At 36.3% G+C, this 17,484-nt stretch overlaps 1 protein-coding gene across 1 annotated transcript in view; it reads right to left on the bottom strand.

Moving 5' to 3' along the window:
* Window positions 1-17,484, bottom strand: part of LOC105004362 — a 178,147-nt gene that overhangs the window by 68,661 nt on the left and 92,002 nt on the right. The window lies entirely within an intron of this gene.

Below are 17,484 nucleotides of genomic sequence, written 5' to 3'. Positions count from 1 at the left end.
ATACATCATTAAAGAATCTTTGATAAGACTAATGGGAAAAGCAAAAATCTGCTTATTTGGCTGACAAGACTTAAGAACACATCAAGGACTGAGTAGATGAAAATAGAAATGTGTACTAAAAGTAGCATATCTAAAACATAGACAGGACATTTTTACATATATGTAAAGAGTGAAAAAATGATTTCTGGCATCAAAAGGACAATTCATTCATCTATATCTTCAGGAATTGAATTTTGTTGTTTTGCTTTGTCATTTTGTGTTTCTCCTTTTAATGTTTTTTTCTCCACTAAATTTGTTGTTGATAGCCTCTTTCTTTCCCTCTCTCTCACTTTCAAACATTTCCAGCAACTTTTGAGCTTTAAAAAACTATTCCATTATTAAAATAAAATTCTGTTACTGGTAACCAATCCCTTATATTTGAAAAGTTACTAGAATTCAATCTAAGAAGTGTGAATAGCTCTCTATATGCCTTGGGAGATAAAGTGTTCCTGCTTTATGAATCTGATCTCATTTTCACAAGAGTTGGACAAACTTATACAGAGGGCTGAGCATCATATTTTTTCCAGATTTTGTTTCTCTACAAATGTATAGTCACTCAAATTCAGCATGTTTTTTTAAGGAAATATTCACTTAATTTTCAACCTGTTCATTTTCAGAAAAGCTTAATCCACTTATAAGAATCATCTTACAAAAAATCAAATTTGATTTAATTTGATTTAATGAAAGTTAAATTCATTTCTAAAAAACAAATGTATCTTCTCCTGTTTAAATAAATATATATCCATCTCACCTGCACAAGATTTTTTATTAAGGATCATAGCACCAACATATCCATGTTTTTGCTGACAGAATATGCCAACTTCTTTTTCCTACTTTCTTATATATTTTTCTCTTTGAGTTGCTATATAAGCATTTATGTAAATGCAAAGATTTCATTCACCAGTGGAAACAGGTAAACTATGTAGGTGTTCACATCTTATTTTATTTTAGATAAAGAATTAAAAATAAACTCCTAAGGGACTCTTTTTTAGAAATCCCGGATTATGTTATATCTTTCTTTTATATATTTTAATGATAAATTGTACTTCTCCTTCAACATAAAAAGCACAGTTATAATTTTAAAGTACTTGGTGAAATTAGTTATTTAATCTCCCTCTTACTTGGAAAAACCCAGATTTCATGGGGGTGAGTCCTATGTTTCTCTTATTCTAATACATTGCTGCATAAAGTAGGCACTCAGATATTTGTTGAATGAAAGAATTAGTTCATGAATTTCAAGTTTCTGATATTTCATTAAAACTAGAAATAATCTCTTATGGCTCCAAGAAATGGCCTTTAGGGGAGGCAAGATCAAGATGGCAGTGTAGGAGGACCCTGAGCTCAGCTCCTCCCACAAACACACCAAAACCACAGCTGCACTGGAACAACTCTCTCTGAGAACGGCCTGAGGACTGACAGAAAGGTTTTTCTACATCCAAGAATGCGGCTGAGACTGATAGAAGGAGAAGAGAAGCAGTCCAGTTGGGATCCACAGGAACCGCCACCACCCTGCAGGTAACCCAGAGGAGGAGAGACATATCACAGACTTGGCAATCACCCTAAGGAACAAGGGGTTCTAGCCCCACATTGGGCACTTTGGCCTAGGGTCTGGACTCAGGAACATGAGGGCACTGGCCTGGTTTTGAAAACCAGTGAGACTTAGCAGAGAACTAAAGGAAACTGAAGCTCTGCTGTTACAGGCATGACTGTAGAGTTGCTCATTCTTGGTCCCAGCACAGAGGCAGAAGACTGAATGAAAAGTGCCTGGTGCTCTGGATGACCAGCTCTGTCTTCCCCAGCACACCGCCTAGACCACACAGGGCTGAAGCTCCAGTCCCTCCAGCTCCAACCCCACCACGAGCCAAAGCAATGACTACTATTGCACTATGGGAAAAGCTGCAGCTTGTATTGGGCTGTGGCTCCAGCCTCATCCCCCACCAAAGCCATGACCACCAGTGCACTCAAGGAGAAGCTCTGGCCCGGCTCACTTAAGACCCAGCTCCCCAATCAAAGTCACTGTTCACATTCTGACTGAATAGGAACGCTCCCACACAGAGATACACCTTCAAGACTGGGATAGGTAACTATTTCACCTAATTTCCTATTAACAAACAGAGAATGTAAAACAAAATGAGAAGACAGAGGAATATATTTCAAACTAAAGAACAAGATAAAACCCAGGAAAAAATCCTAGTGAAATGAAAATAAGTAAGTTACCCAAAAAAGAGTTCAAAACAATTGTCATAAAAATGCTCCCTGAACTTGGGGAAAGAATAGAGGATCATTGGTAAGAGTTTCAGTGAAGAATTAGAAAATATAAAAAGAACCAATCAGAGCTGGATAATACAACAACTGAAATAAAATATGCACTAGAAGAAATTAACAGCAGACTAGGTGGTACAAACAAATGCATAAGCAAACTGGAGGGCAGAAGAGTGGAAACCTTCCAAAAAGAACAGCAAAAAAGAAAAAAAAAAAGGAACTCAAGCACTGTTGGTGGGATTGTGAGTTGCTACAGTCACTAAGGAAAACTATACGGAGGTTCCTTAAAAAATCAGCACTAGAACTATCATACTGCTACTGCTGCTAAGTCGCTTCAGTCGTGTCCGACTCTGTGCGACCCCATAGACGGCAGCCCACCAGGCTCCCCCGTGCCTGGGATTCTCCAGGCAAGAACCCTGGAGTGGGTTGCCATTTCCTTCTCCAATGCATGAAAGTGAAAAGTGAAAGGGAAGTCGCTCAGTCGTGTCCGACTCTTAGCGACCCCATGGACTGCAGCCTACCAGGCTCCTCCATCTGTGGGATTTTCCAGGCAAGAGTACTGGAGTGGGGTGCCATTGCCTTCTCCAAGAACTATCATATGAATCAGCAATTCCACTCCTGAGCATTTATTCAAAGAAAGCAAAAACACTAATTAGAAAAAGATATATGCATCCCTATGTTCATAGCAGCATTTTTTTACAGTAGTCAGGATATGGAAGCAACCTAACTGCTCATCAATCAATGAATGGATTAAGAAGAAGTGGTATGTGTGTATATATATATATATATGCAGTGGAATATTATTCAGCCATCTAAAGAATGATATTTTGCCAGTTGTGACAACATGGATGGACTTTGAGATTATTATGCCTAGTGAAATGTCATACAAAGAAAGATAAATACTGTATGTTTTCCCTTTTATGTGGAATCTAAAAGACAAAGCAAGCAAATAGAACAGAACAGAAACAGACTAACAGGTACAGAGAACAAAGGAGTGATTACCTCAAGAGAGTGGAATTGAGGGAAGGGTGAAATAGATGAAGGGGGTTAAAAGGTAAAAGCTGCCAATTACAAAATAAGTAAGTCATAAGGATCTAGTCTACAGCACAGAGAAAGTAGTCAATATTTTATAATAACTTTATACATTAACCTGAAAAGTATTGAATTAGTATATTATACATCTGAAATTAATACAGTACTGTAAGTCAACTATACATCAGTAAATTTTTCGAACGAAAGAAAAAGAAATGGCTTTTAGAAAACGTGATTCATGGCTTTAAAAAAATTCATTTGAAACCCATAATCCTATTTCAGCTGTGTTATTGGAACATAATGCTGACAAAGATAGAGAAATAGATACTTTTTCTGGTTCATTAAACATTTCTATAAATGATACAAACTGACTACCATGATAGTCTCTTTGATTTTAAACAATGTAAAAAATAGTTTGGTGACAATTCTGTCACAGAGTAAAGTTGTTCCATTAAGCATCTCACTATAAAATGATTCTGTGGTACTAATCATATCCCAAGAGATGGTTATATAAAGAAACTTCTTCACTAAATCAACAGAAAGCAGATGCTTCTCTTGCCCTTACAGGTCAGAATTGCAAAGGCATTCATTTATATAAATTTTGCATCGCTTTATGTTCATTGTATCCATAATAGTGTAAAACTAATTACGGGGCAAGTCCCTGGGGCTCATTAGCTTTCATCTTCCCTTTAGGATCAATTACATAAAGAAAATAAGTGCCTATAAGTAAGTGTTTTTGGCTCATCTCATCTCTCTTTTTGACTTGGTAAACATGAATATTTACTTGGGCTTGTCAACTTTTGAACAAGGTGTCCTGCTTCCAAAAATATTTATTTGGATTCTGGACCACTGACAAAAAAAAGAAAAGATGTCAGAAACCAACCTAGATAATACAGCTATGCCAAAACTTATCTGACTGTCAGAAGGCAGCCCATGGAGGCTCAGATCCACAAAACATTTATCTGTTTCTTTAAGCTCCAATTGTGCTGGAATAATTCCAAATATTTTGGGGTCTGAAGAGCTTAATGTTCTAATTTTATTAAAAAGTATTAACAGGACTATCCTTTCTCATCAATACCAGTTAATCACGGCAAAGAGAGGTATTGATCATAAGCAGTTACCTCAGTTAAAGCAATCTTAATATTCCTACATAATTTAAAACAAAAATAAGGGTCATTCAAGATATTTAAGTTGGAGAAGGAAATGGCATCCCACTTCAGTATTCTTGCCTGGAAAATCCCGTGGACAGAGGAGCCTGGAGGACTGCAATCCATGGGGAGTCGGACACAACTGAGTGACTGAGCAGAAGATATTTAAGTAGATTTGCTTGAAGGGCAATGAGAGCACAGTAGATTTTTTTTTCCTTGACAACTCTAATAAAGCCTTCAAAAGCAATGCAACTCAAACCATCAGTTGCTTCATTTTGTTTAATATACAGTTAAAGCCTTCACTAGCCTCTCCTGTGAATGATTTGACAAAATAAGATTTGGTCTGAACCATATTACATGGCATATTAGGCAGAAAATGCCAAGAGCAGAAGGCAATCATCAGATGCGGGATCCGTGAAGCAAATTTACTGAAACTGTTAGTAAATTTACTGGATCATTGCTTTTGGAATTCCACATAAATCATGCAGGTCACTGTATTTAGAAAAAGTACGTATTGCCTAAATGCAATGTCCAAAAATGATAACAGAATGTTCCCTGATACTACTTTAGTTGAGAATGACCTGCCTTTGGTTTGGCTTTTACTACAGATCCAGACAAATATGCTTCAAATCTTTATTCAAATAAAGAGTATGGGATAGTTTTTCAAAACCAATAACAGAAAATTGCTTTTGGAAAGCTAAATAGAGACTACACCTTCACTTGAGTACTTCAGTACATAGCCACCACAGATGGTAGTCCTACCTCTAATTTTAGCCAGCTCTCCAGCCAAACAGCAAGTACTCAATAACAGAGGGTTGCTGCCATCTACAGGCTTCATGAAGCTTTATCCTAAATATTTAAAATTTTTTCTGAAATTATGGACAAAAAACCCTGTTTTAAACAGATTCAATGTATCAGCCTGCATTCCCAAAAAAGAATACATAAGAAAGCACCCTGTTCATTAAAATCTTTCAAATGATCTCTGAGATTTCTCCCTATTAGTTGGACTTGATCTTTCATACCCAGATACATTTAATGTATCTGGGTATGAACTATATTTAAAAACAAATATTTTAAAACCTAGAATAATTTTAGTAAATTAGCTTTCTTGTACCAAGTAATACATAAATAGTAATAATTATCTTATGACCTTATCTGTATTTTCACAGTGGTCTTCATCACCATCTAATTAATTCTTCCCTCTTATAACCTCTTGGTTAGTAACATATAAATTACTATTAAATGCCATGAGGTAAAATGATTGACTGCTGAGAATCTGAATTGAGAAGACTCATCCTCAAACCCTGGCTCTACAGCTTATCAGTGGTATGACACCGACAAGTAACTTGGCAACTCTGTGTCTCAGTGTCTTAATTATGAAAGTGGAAAAAATATCTGTTCCATAAGGCACTGTGAGATTTAAATTTAAAAATGTGTTAAGGACACTAACAACAGTCACTGACATTTGGCTCTATAAGTGTTAACCTTATCATAATAAATGCTATTGTGAATAAAAGTCACATCTTAAAAGGTAAGAAATGGGATTTTGTTATCTTCTTATCTCTATGTGTGTATGTAAATTTATGTATTCACACACAAACATACACACACACATACATACATACATATGGAGGTGTTACCTACATTCCCATATGTCAACATAGTAGGTAAAGCCAAAGTATTTATTCCAGGTGTTCTCAAACCTGGTTGAGCATTGTAATATCTCTGGGAAATCTTAAAAACGATGTATGCCCAGCTTCACTCCAAGATCCGGATTGTTCATAGGCCATTTTTTTCAAAGCATCCCAAGTGATTCTAACGTATGGTCAAAGTTGAGAACCAGTATTATATATACATTCAGTTTTACAATTTTATTATATTAAAAAATTAAATTATAGATTCTATCAAATATGTATGTGTCAAAAACTTATGATATTCATCACTGTGTAGCTAATTTTATGTCATATATATTGTTTTTCAATTATGTCTCTACTGAAAACACTTATAAAATAAACCATTTTCCTAGTTGTTAGCACATTTTGACAATGGAGAAAAAAATCATATTTGTTTTTATCTATCAGCAGCACCACTAGTGAGGATTCTATCATTAAAGCATACCTGCTTATTTGGTTGAAATATTTTAGCTTGTTAATTTGTAGTTTAAAATTTGGGGGGATTCCTATAAGCCTGATTCTTTAGCAAGTTACCCTAGCCAAATTGGAGTAAAGGCTAAAGGCTAATTCCATATTTGTAATCTGAAAACAAATGAGACAAGAAAAGTAAAAAGGAAGAAGTCATGATAGTTTATAGAGGCTAGCATTTTACATTCTGCAAGTACATTCTGAATTTTTAAACAACTTAATATTTACAGAGCCTGGGTCATATCTGGATTTGGATGTACATTCAAAGGTAAAGTTTTTATGATTCTAACTGCATATCTGAGTTAGTCCTAACAATTTCAGCATAGTTAAAATGATACTCTTGATTACAGTATGAATATGAGCACATAGTACCAAATTACAATCTTTCAGTAGCGACCTTCGTCTTAAAATGGAAATTTTTCACAAATGATCTACTGTTTTCCTAGCAATGCTTACCTAAAAAGTACTGAGTTACTTTTTAGAGTGTAAACAGATGCTTTTCCACTTCTTCCTGGAGTATACATCTTCACATGGTCTGTGTAGTTGACATACAGTTCAGGCATTAAAATTATAAAAATGAAAATATTTCACTCCAAGTAGCAAATTAAACAGCTGAGGGAGGGAAGTAGACTTCTCAGATATAAGCAACCTTTAGATTGTTTAGGGTAAAGCATGGCATAATTATATTTTGTGTGAATTTATTACTGAATACTCTGTAATGGCCTATGTGGGAAAAGAACCTAAAAAAGAGTAGATAGATGTCTCTGTATAACAGATTCACTTTGCTGCACCGTGAAGCTGACACAGCATTGTAAATCAACTATACTTCTAGTAAAAATGTTTTTGAAGTTAGTAAAAAAGAAACTAGTTGCCTCTCTTCTCATAAACACTTAGGCTCTGGAGTTAAGAAACCTAAAATCAGATCTCAACAGTTCAAGTGACTTAACTTTTCCATGCTTCAGTTCCCGTGTCTATAAAGTGAGGCTAATGATAGTGCCGACCTCACAGAATTGTTGAGAATATTAAATGAAATTATACATGTGGGTTAGTGTTGAGTACATAGCAAGCATTCAATAAAGTTTATTATTATTATGACAGAGAATGAGATGATTGGATGGCGTCACTGACTCAATGGACATGAGTTTGAGCAAACCCCAGGAGACAGTAAAGGACAGGGAAGCCTGGCCTGCTACAGAGTCAGACACGACTTAGTGGCTGAATAATAACAAATACATGTGACGTATGTGGATTAGTGTCCAGTACATAGCAAGCACTCAGTGAAGCTTGTTGTTATTATGCCATATGATGAAGGGTTAGGGAGTACCCTAATAGTGAAGAAGAAAGGCATTGAGACCTAGAGAAAGCTGAGACTGGTAGAAGCTCAGTGATCTAAAGGTCACAAGACTATCTGAGCTGATCCAAGTCATATTCAAAGTTATGTTGGCCTCCAGTCCAACAGTATAATACATTATAATACAGTATAATACTTTTACAGTATAATTCATTATTTCTGACAAAGACTGCTAACCATCCTCTTTGCTTTAGTAATATAATTTCTGCACTTCCTCCTGGCACAGGAACAGACTATTTTTTACATTCTTCCTTTTAAATAGGTGTCTCCATATGTCTCTATCCTCAGTAGTGGGATATGGAGAGAATTGAAATATGCTACTTCTGGGCCAGTCTTCTAAAAGGAAGATATTTGATCTCTACTTTCTCCTTCCTGTATCCTAAAGGCTAAAACATGGGCAAGGTGCTAGTGAAGCAGCTCCAGCCATTCAAGAGAAGACTTCATCTGGTGGACAAGAAAAGGAAAGGAAATCAGATTCCTGGATGACATCATTGAAAAGGGCTGACCACCACCTTGGACCACCTTTCCACCTCTGGATTATCGCATGTCAAGAAATCAGCTTCTGTTTTTTGTAAGGCACTTGATCCACCTTCTGTATACTTAAACTATTTCATAAATAACTTAACTGGAAAGAGAAAAGAGAATATAAAGCAAAAATAGAGGAACCTTGAGGCTTCACATTGATAAATCTAATCATTACTCTAAGAAAACATTGAAAATCTCTTTCCTGAAGAGTAATCAAAATAATGATAATAACTTTAATTGCAGACACACTATGTTCCAGGCACTAAGCTTTTTGCATACATTGTCCCACTTGCTTTACTGTATTTCTATGAGGATGGTCCTAATACATCCTCATTTTCAGGTAAGAAAGGTGAGTCAGTGATATTAACTAAATTGCCCAAGGTCACATGAGTAGAAAGTGAGCGTTGAGATTTTTAACCAAGGTTGGCTTAATTCTACAACCCCAGATTTTCCTTACTCTAAATCCTGCCTCCCATGGAGAAATTGTAAACAATTTAGTAATTTTGAAGGTAGCTAAGGTACTAAGACTCTCTAGCACATCTACTTTTATATTACATTATTGCCAAGCAGTTGTGATTTTTTTTTTCCTACTGGGAAGCATACTTTACATAATTACCTTTTCTTTTACCTAAATTTTATGGGTGTCCGGACATTGTTTTAATTGGAAATGTAAATTTGAGCTGTGCACACACAGACACAAACACATCAAACTTTTCAAGTTAACAGTGAAGTCAGCTAGCTCAAGGTGAGGGAACAGCTGTATAGGATTCGGAACCTAAGTTGATAATTGGCTTCTTGTTCAAAGGAGCCAATATTAAGCAAATTATAGTTTCAAATTATTATATTTTCTTAAAATAAAAATTCTTTAATAAACAGCTACTAAAGATTATTTCTGGAAACTGAAGACTGTTTCCTGATTACATGTTTTTTGACCTCTGAATGAGAGTTCTCAAAAAAAACAGGTTGTAGTTTTGTTTAAAAACTACCCAGAAATTTCAGTCCTTTTTCTAAAGCATATCATTTTCGTCAAGTATAATATATATAGTTGGCCATGAGTAAATACCACTAATTTGAGATTTGATTTTTAGACCAGCAGTCAGTTCAGAAAAGAACGGCAAAACCTATCTGTGAATATGCTATTGACATTGGGACCACTCTTTGGGAATGTAAAAATTCTTTCACTAAAACTGTATCATCAAAACCATGTAATATGTTCCAAGCAAGCTATGGATTTAGTGTTCAGTACTAAATTTAATGGAACTCAAATCAAGGCCCATTGAATTAGGTATTTAAATACAGATAATTTCAGATTTACAATCACATCTTGTGAGTGAGTTAGTCGCTCAGTCATGTCCGTCTCTTTGTGACCCCATGGACTATGGCCCTCCAGGCGCCACTGTCCATTGGATTTCCCAGGCAAGAATACTAGAGTGGGTTGCCCTTTCAGATCTTAGTTCTTGCCATAGACTGCATGTTTGTGGCCCCTGAAATTCTTATGATGAAATCTAATCCTTAAGAGATGAGGTCTTTGGGAGGTGATGAGGTCATGAGGGCAGAGCCCTCTCAAATTGGATTAACGTCATTATAAAAAGACCACAGTGAGCTCCACTGAGCTTTCTACCATGTGAGAACACAAGAAGAAGATGACCATCTATGAACCAGGAGGTCAAAACACAGATCCCATCATCATGGAGCTCTCAATCCATGGGTGGGACAGGGTGGAGGGGGTGGGTAGTTTATTTCTAATCAGAGCACCATGAATAAATGTTAAATCACAGCTATGGTAGGTTTCATGATGAAAAGATTAGATTGTTACAATAGAACAAACAGGAGGATATGATACAGTCTATGATATCAGGTGGACCTTCTCTGAGGAAGAAATGTTTAAGTTGTGTACAAAAAGATTAGGGCTTTCCTAATAGCTCAGTTGGTAAAGAATCTTCCTGCAATGCAGGAGACCTGGGTTCGATCCCTGGGTTGGGAAGATCCCCTGGAGAAGGGAAAGGCTACCCATTCCAGTATTCTGGCCTGGAGAATTCCACGGACTGTATAGTCCATTGGGTTGTAAAGAGTCCGACACAACTGAGCGACTTTCACTTCACTTCACTTCACTAAAAGAATAAAGAAGCTACCAGAGAAGAAGATGCAGGTAGTTGTAACTATATGGGAAAAGGAAAGAGCATTCAAGAAATTAAAAGGAAGACAGTGTGGAGTTTGGAGCAAGATGAGATTGGGGTTAGAAGTTGGAGCCAGAATTGGCAGGGCTTTATATACTATGTTAATGATTTTGATCACTGTCTTAGGAACAATAGGAAGACAGTTGAATGGAAAGGGGACAAAAATTCCATGCCTTCCACAGTCCCAAGGAAAGGGAAGTCATGTCAAATGCAAAGAAAAACAAACAAAAAATTATCTTGATGACTTTTTGACTATTTAGGGATTTTTTAAAAGGTAATTGTGACTATATATGATTTCACCTTGAGGGTTAACTTTAGAACTAATATCGTCTCTCATCACCACCACTACCTCTTCCCATTAATATGTCTGCCATTAGGTGTGTAATCTAGAGGTACATGAAGGCAAGACATCTGATCAAGCTATAAGGGAAGTTTAGAGGTATTAAATTATGACATTAAATTGTACTTTGTCATCAGCTGTGGTCGTGTTTCTTTTTACACAGCTGTCTTAGAATAAACTTCTTTTAAAAATTCTCACTCATTTACCATGGATCCTCAAAATCTGAATTAAGTAGTTCTGAAAATACAGCTGCAATGGCTATTAGGGAATAACCTGAAGAGCAAGTTTTCCAGTTGTTCTAAACATCTTTATATATTATAATAAAGTTTTATTATATATAAAGTGTGGAAAGATGATATAAATTACTACTATAAGAGAACACAAGAAAATTGACTGAGAAAGTTCTAAAGAAGTAAATAAATTCCTTTGTGAATAAAACAAAAATCATAGAAATAACAGTGTGACAGGCTGGAAGAGATCTGAAATATACTTCTAATGTTTTAATTTTGTGAAAGGATTTTGAAAGAGATGGCAATAATTAAACTAATTTACAAAGATAATTCCAAATACTTGAAAAATATTTTATAGGACTTTCAAGTGATTATAAAAATAGAGAATAAATTATTCTAAAATCAGAGGAATATAAAAAAGGAAGGAAGGAAGAAAGAGGGAAAAAAGGATGGAAGGAAGAAGGGAATCAGAGAATCTAAATTCTTACACAGAGAAAAACATTAATTTTCTAAACTGAATGACTGTCACTTATTAACTGATTAAAGAAACTACTAAGTCTTTCTATATCCCCAAACATTTAGATCTCCTAAATTTAACAGTTTTCAGGTTGGGGCAATAATAACAACAATAATAACAAAATACGCAGCTTTCATGTAAGACTTCTCTATAATTGATGTTGAACTTCAATGAGATAATAGAGAACATTTAAACCAATTTTTAAAGACAAAAAAACCCTGCTTCTCTCTGAATGACCTCCAAATCCTGAGAAAATCTCATTTTATGGAATAGACATGCTACCAAAATGTTGTTCATAAACCTTTTACTTTTTCTAATGAGATAATATTTCCCCACTAAATGATAATTTCTAACTTGCTTTATCCTTGTCCCAAGTCATTCTTCAATTGTCAGAAATGACTGACAACTTGGTTTCTAGTTTCTCTGTAAAGCACTTGTTCTATGGTAAATGAATTCTAATTTTTAAAACAAAAGAACCAATAGATATTACTTTTAAGAAAAAAAGGCTTGGTAGTGAATATTGTTATGGTTATAGTCTCATGTAACAGAATAGCAACTCAAAAGACTACTCGTTTTACCTTCCAAACTATATTAGTTAGATTTGGGTAGTCTATGTTACAATAGTAAATAAAACCTCAAGAATCAGTGGGTTAGCATACCAAAGTTAGTTTATCTAACTATATTAGCTAGGGAGCACTTAAAAGCATCTCTCTTTCATGTGGTGACTTAGCGATTCAGGTTCTCTCCACTCAAGTTATGACCTGCAGGGTTGCTATGGTGATAGAAAGTAGCACTAAAAGGTCCTAAAGTATAAGTCACAGTCAGAACTATTGATTTGCATGTATCACTTCTACCCATCATCTGCTAGACAGAATTAGATACATGGTCTCCGTTTAACTGCAAAGGGAACTCATAGATTTTTGGTGAGGTCTCCCTCAGCCACCATTTATCAGGTCTAATTATTTGTAGATACACTTCAAAGACTATCTATAGCACATTGGAATTTACATTACAATAGGTTTCTATTGAGTACATATGTGTGCATATTTAGATATGCAGGAAATCACTGAATCACATGCATTTGACTGAACACCAAAACTCTCCTACAAATTCTTGTCTTCCCTTGCTATTCCATTAATTGGAAGTTTCTTGTCCTCTTCCATCTCTTTATCTTTCTCTCTTCCATCACTGGTTGCCTAGGAACAGCACCCCACCTCCAACTTGCCCACTTCTTATTGAACCAGAGGGCTGATTCAAGGTGTATCTACCATAGTAGAACTGCTTAAAATGCAGGTGACTTAGAAAAGGAGAAAGATGGAAATCATTAATTGCCACTCAACACTCAGTCGCCCACTACTATCACTAAGTCTTCCATCCCAATGCTCAGCTTCCCTCTCATATTCTTACCCACCAGTCAACAAAGGGAAGGGAAGGCAAGAAATAGAAGTTAGGGGATCTTACGAGAAGAGAGAGAATGTTTCCTGCTTTCTAACAGTTCCAAGATGAAATAAGACCTAAGGAACAAATAGCTTCTTGGTACATCCAGATAGATATATACTCCTTCAAATGATCCCCATGCTCCAAGTGTAGCAATGAAGCAGCAGTAAGCTTCCAGAACTGAAAGAGTCATACTTCTGGGAACACATGTCATGTCATTGCTAGAACAATGATAAAATAGTCACTAATGCCATATACACATGCACACCAGGAGAAGACCCTGAAACTCTGGCATAAACCACTGAAAGCTGGAGGAAACACTAGAAGGAATGGAAATTACCTAACTTCCAGCCCCAACCCACTGCAACAGCAGAAATGAATGAAAATTCAAAATGCAAGTGGAGTTGTTTCACAGAAAATTAACAAACTAGGTTCGTAAACAGATCCATATTTGTTAGAGTCATATACAATTATTTTGAAATATGTGTATACACGTAAATTATAACAAGAAAGAAAAAGTAAAACTAAAACATGCTAACTTCTAGGGATTATGAATGAATCATATTGTCGAATGTCCCTTTAATGTAGTTTTAGTAAGCCAACAGTGGACACTTGCTTAAATTACAAACAACAAGGTGGTTGAAAAGCTCCCAAGATAGGAAGACAATTTTGAGAAATCTATTAAAATATTTAAGAAAGTGTTAGCCAATATTTAGTAGCCAAAATTAAATTATAGATTGAATACTTGAAAATAAATAAAAAATGTTCACAAGGATATGATTGTGTCTATTCTGTTTAGTAAAACTTCCAATGGAATGATCTAAGCAGGCCCTTTTGAAAGTTGCCACCATTATTAAATTTTAAAAGCTGACTTCTTAATCCTATTTCAATTCATATGACTTTATTTTATCTTTATAGCTACCTACCTAATGTCATAATTGATTCATGACTGAACTAGGAACTCAAAATTTTTAAACATTTTGTTAACTGTCTACAATTGTTGATCTTATTCTCAGACATGTTATATTTTTATCAATTTTAAAGCATTTTGATTATTCCTATTGGTGGGCTTCCCTGGTGGTTCAGTCGGTAAAAGAATCTGCCTGCAGTACAGGAGTCCCAAGTTCAATCTCTGGGTCGGCAACATTCCCTGGAGGACGGCATGGCAATCCACTCCAGTATTCTTGCATGGGGAATCCCACGGACAGAGAAGCCTGATAGGGTGCAGTCCATGGGGTCAACAAAGAGTTAGACACGACTGAGCGACTAAGCACGGCACTGGTGGAATGAAGCAATAGGCATTCTAGTGAGCAAACATCATAAGTATTTGAGGCATAAACAAAATTAGTGCTGAACTAAGAATGGATTCTTGGTAAAGAAATGGGAGTACAGATCACCTTACCTGTATCCTGAGAAACCTGTATGCAGGTCAAGAAGCAACAGTTAAAATGAACATGGAACAATAGACTGGTTCAAAATTGGGAAAGGAATATGTCAAAGCTATATATCGTCACCCTGCTTATTTAACACAGAGTACATCATGAGAAATGCTGGGCTGAATGAACCACAAGCTGGAATCAAGTTTGCCAAGAGAAATATCAATAATCTCAGATACACAGATGATACCACTCTAATGGCAGAAAGTGAAGAGGAACAAAAAATCTCTTGATGAGGGTGAAAGAGGAGAATGAAAAGCTGGCTTAAAACCGAACATTAAGAAAACTAAGACCATGGCATCTGATCCCGTCACTTTATGGAAAATAGATGGGGAAAAGTGGCAACAGTGACAGATTTTGTTTTCCTGGGCTCCAAAATTGCTATGGACAGTGATTGCAGCCATGAAATTAAAAGACACTTGCTCCTTGGGAGGAAAACTATGCAAACCTAGACAGCATATTAAAAAGCAGAGACATAACTTTGCCAACAAAGGTCCATATAGTCAAAGCTATGGTCTTTCCAGCAGTCATGTACAGATACGAGAGTTGGACCATAAAGAAGGCTGAGCACTGAAAAACTGATGCTTCCAAATTGTGGTGCTGGAGAAGACACTTGTTATCTCTTAGGCTGCAAGGAGATCAAACCAGTCAATCCTAAAGGAGATAGCCCTGAATATTCATTAGAAGGACTGATGCTGAAGCTGAAGCTCCAATACTTTGGCCACTTGAAGTAAAGAGCTGACTCATTGGAAAAGACCCTTATGCTGGGAAAGGTAGAGGGCAAGAGGAGAAGGGATAACAGAGGATGAGACAGTTGGATGGCATTACCAACTCAATGGATATGAGTTTGAACAAGCTTCAGGAGATGGTGAAGAACAGGGAAGCCTGGCACGCTGCAGTCTATGGGGTCACAGAGAGTTGAATACCCCTTAGCATCTAAACAACAGCACAAAGAATGGGTCCTTGGTAAATATCAACAGTAAAATTTGTATCAGTAAGGAGAATTATTTTATTCCTTGATAAATAGTGAAGAAAAAAAAGTGTAGCTAGTTGAAGCAGTAATTTTGGTTCCCAACACAGAAACATCGAGAAATCAATGAGAAGCATGACTACTTCATGAGTATCTTCTCTTGCAAGGGTCCTTTGGGCTTCTCATTAAATATTGCTTCTGGAAAGTGAAGTGAAAGTGAAAGTTGCTCAGTCATGCCCAATTCTTTGGGACCCCATGGACTATACAGTCCCTGGAATTCTCTAGGCCAGAATACCGGAGTGGGTAGCCTTTTCCTTCTCCAGGGGATCTTCCCAACCCAGGGATGGAACGCAGGTCTCCCGCATTGCAGGCAAATTCTTTACCACCTGAGCCACAGGGGAAGCCCAAGACTACTGGAGTCGGTAGCCCATCCCTTCGCCAGAGGATCTTCCTGACCCAGGAATCAAACTGGGGTCTCCTGCATTTCAGGCAGATTCTTTACCAATTGAGCTATCAAGGAAGCCATGGCTTCTGGAAGTTACATGAAAACTTTAAAGTACTTTCTCTACTGAAAATAGAGGATTTTTCTCCCTGTTGTAAATAATTTTGTTGCAACATATCATTTAGTAAGGCAAGTAAAATGTGGCTCTTGCTCTCATTTAGTGAAGTAAAGGTAAGCTATTAAAAGAAAAGACACCTTGTAATCTGAATTGCTTCCTGCTGAGCAGTCATTCTCTGGGCAGATACTATGCAAATGATACTCCATTTCCTGCATTACTCTGCACTTAATAGTTTTACCTTTTAAATCTTGACACTGAAAAAAAATTTGTAATAAAAATTGTACAATGAAACTACAAGTGGGATATTTCTGCTTAATCCAATAAAATTAAGTTTTTCATTATAGTTAACATTATTTTTCTGTAATTTTTCAAATTCCAAGGTAAAAACAATCGTCTAAAGTTTGAAAAATTCTTCATTCTACAAGAAATTGTGTAATAAAATCATAAGAAAAACATTCAATTTATCAAACATTCTGAATGGTCACTGGTAATTGCTTTGGAGTCCTTTGGAATCATATAGACCTGGATTTGCATCCTAGTTCTAATGCATTTTTATAACCCTGGAGAATGTATTGCACTCATTAAATCTTAGTTCCTCATATGTACAATAGAAATAATAATCCCTGATTCACAAAGTAGTTAAGAAATTTAAAGGAAGTTACAGACTTTAAGTACTCACAGTAATCCAAGTCTATGCCCCAACCAGTAACGCTGAAGAAGCTGAAGTTGAACGGTTCTATGAAGACCTACAAGACCTTTTAGAACTAACACCCAAAAAAGGTGTCCTTTTCATTATAGGGGACTGGAATGCAAAAGTAGGAAGTCAAGAAACACCTGGAGTAACAGGCAAATTTGGCCTTGGAATACGGAATGAAGCAGGGCAAAGACTAATAGGGTTTTGCCAAGAAAATGCACTGGTCATAACAAACACCCTCTTCCAACAACACAAGAGAAGACTGTATACAAGGACATCACCAGATGGTCAACACCGAAATCAGATTGATTATATTCTTTGCAGCCAAAGATGGAGAAGCTCTATACAGTCAGCAAAAACAAGACCAGGAGCTGACTGTGGCTCAGATCATGAACTCCTTATTGGCAAATTCAGACTTAAATTGAAGAAAATAAGGAAAACCACTAGACCATTCAGGTATGACCTAAATCAAATTCCTTATGATTATACAGTGGAAGTGAGAAATAGATTTAAGGGCCTAGATCTGATAGAGTGCCTGATGAACTATGGAATGAGGTTCGTGACATTGTACAGGAGACAGGGATCAAGACCATCCCCATGGAAAAGAAAGGCAAAAAAGCAAAAT

Source organism: Bison bison, unplaced genomic scaffold, assembly GCF_000754665.1.
Source record: "Bison bison bison isolate TAMUID 2011002044 unplaced genomic scaffold, Bison_UMD1.0 scf7180017864473, whole genome shotgun sequence".
Lineage (NCBI taxonomy): Eukaryota > Metazoa > Chordata > Mammalia > Artiodactyla > Bovidae > Bison > Bison bison.
This window is presented reverse-complemented; position numbering and strand designations above follow the sequence as displayed.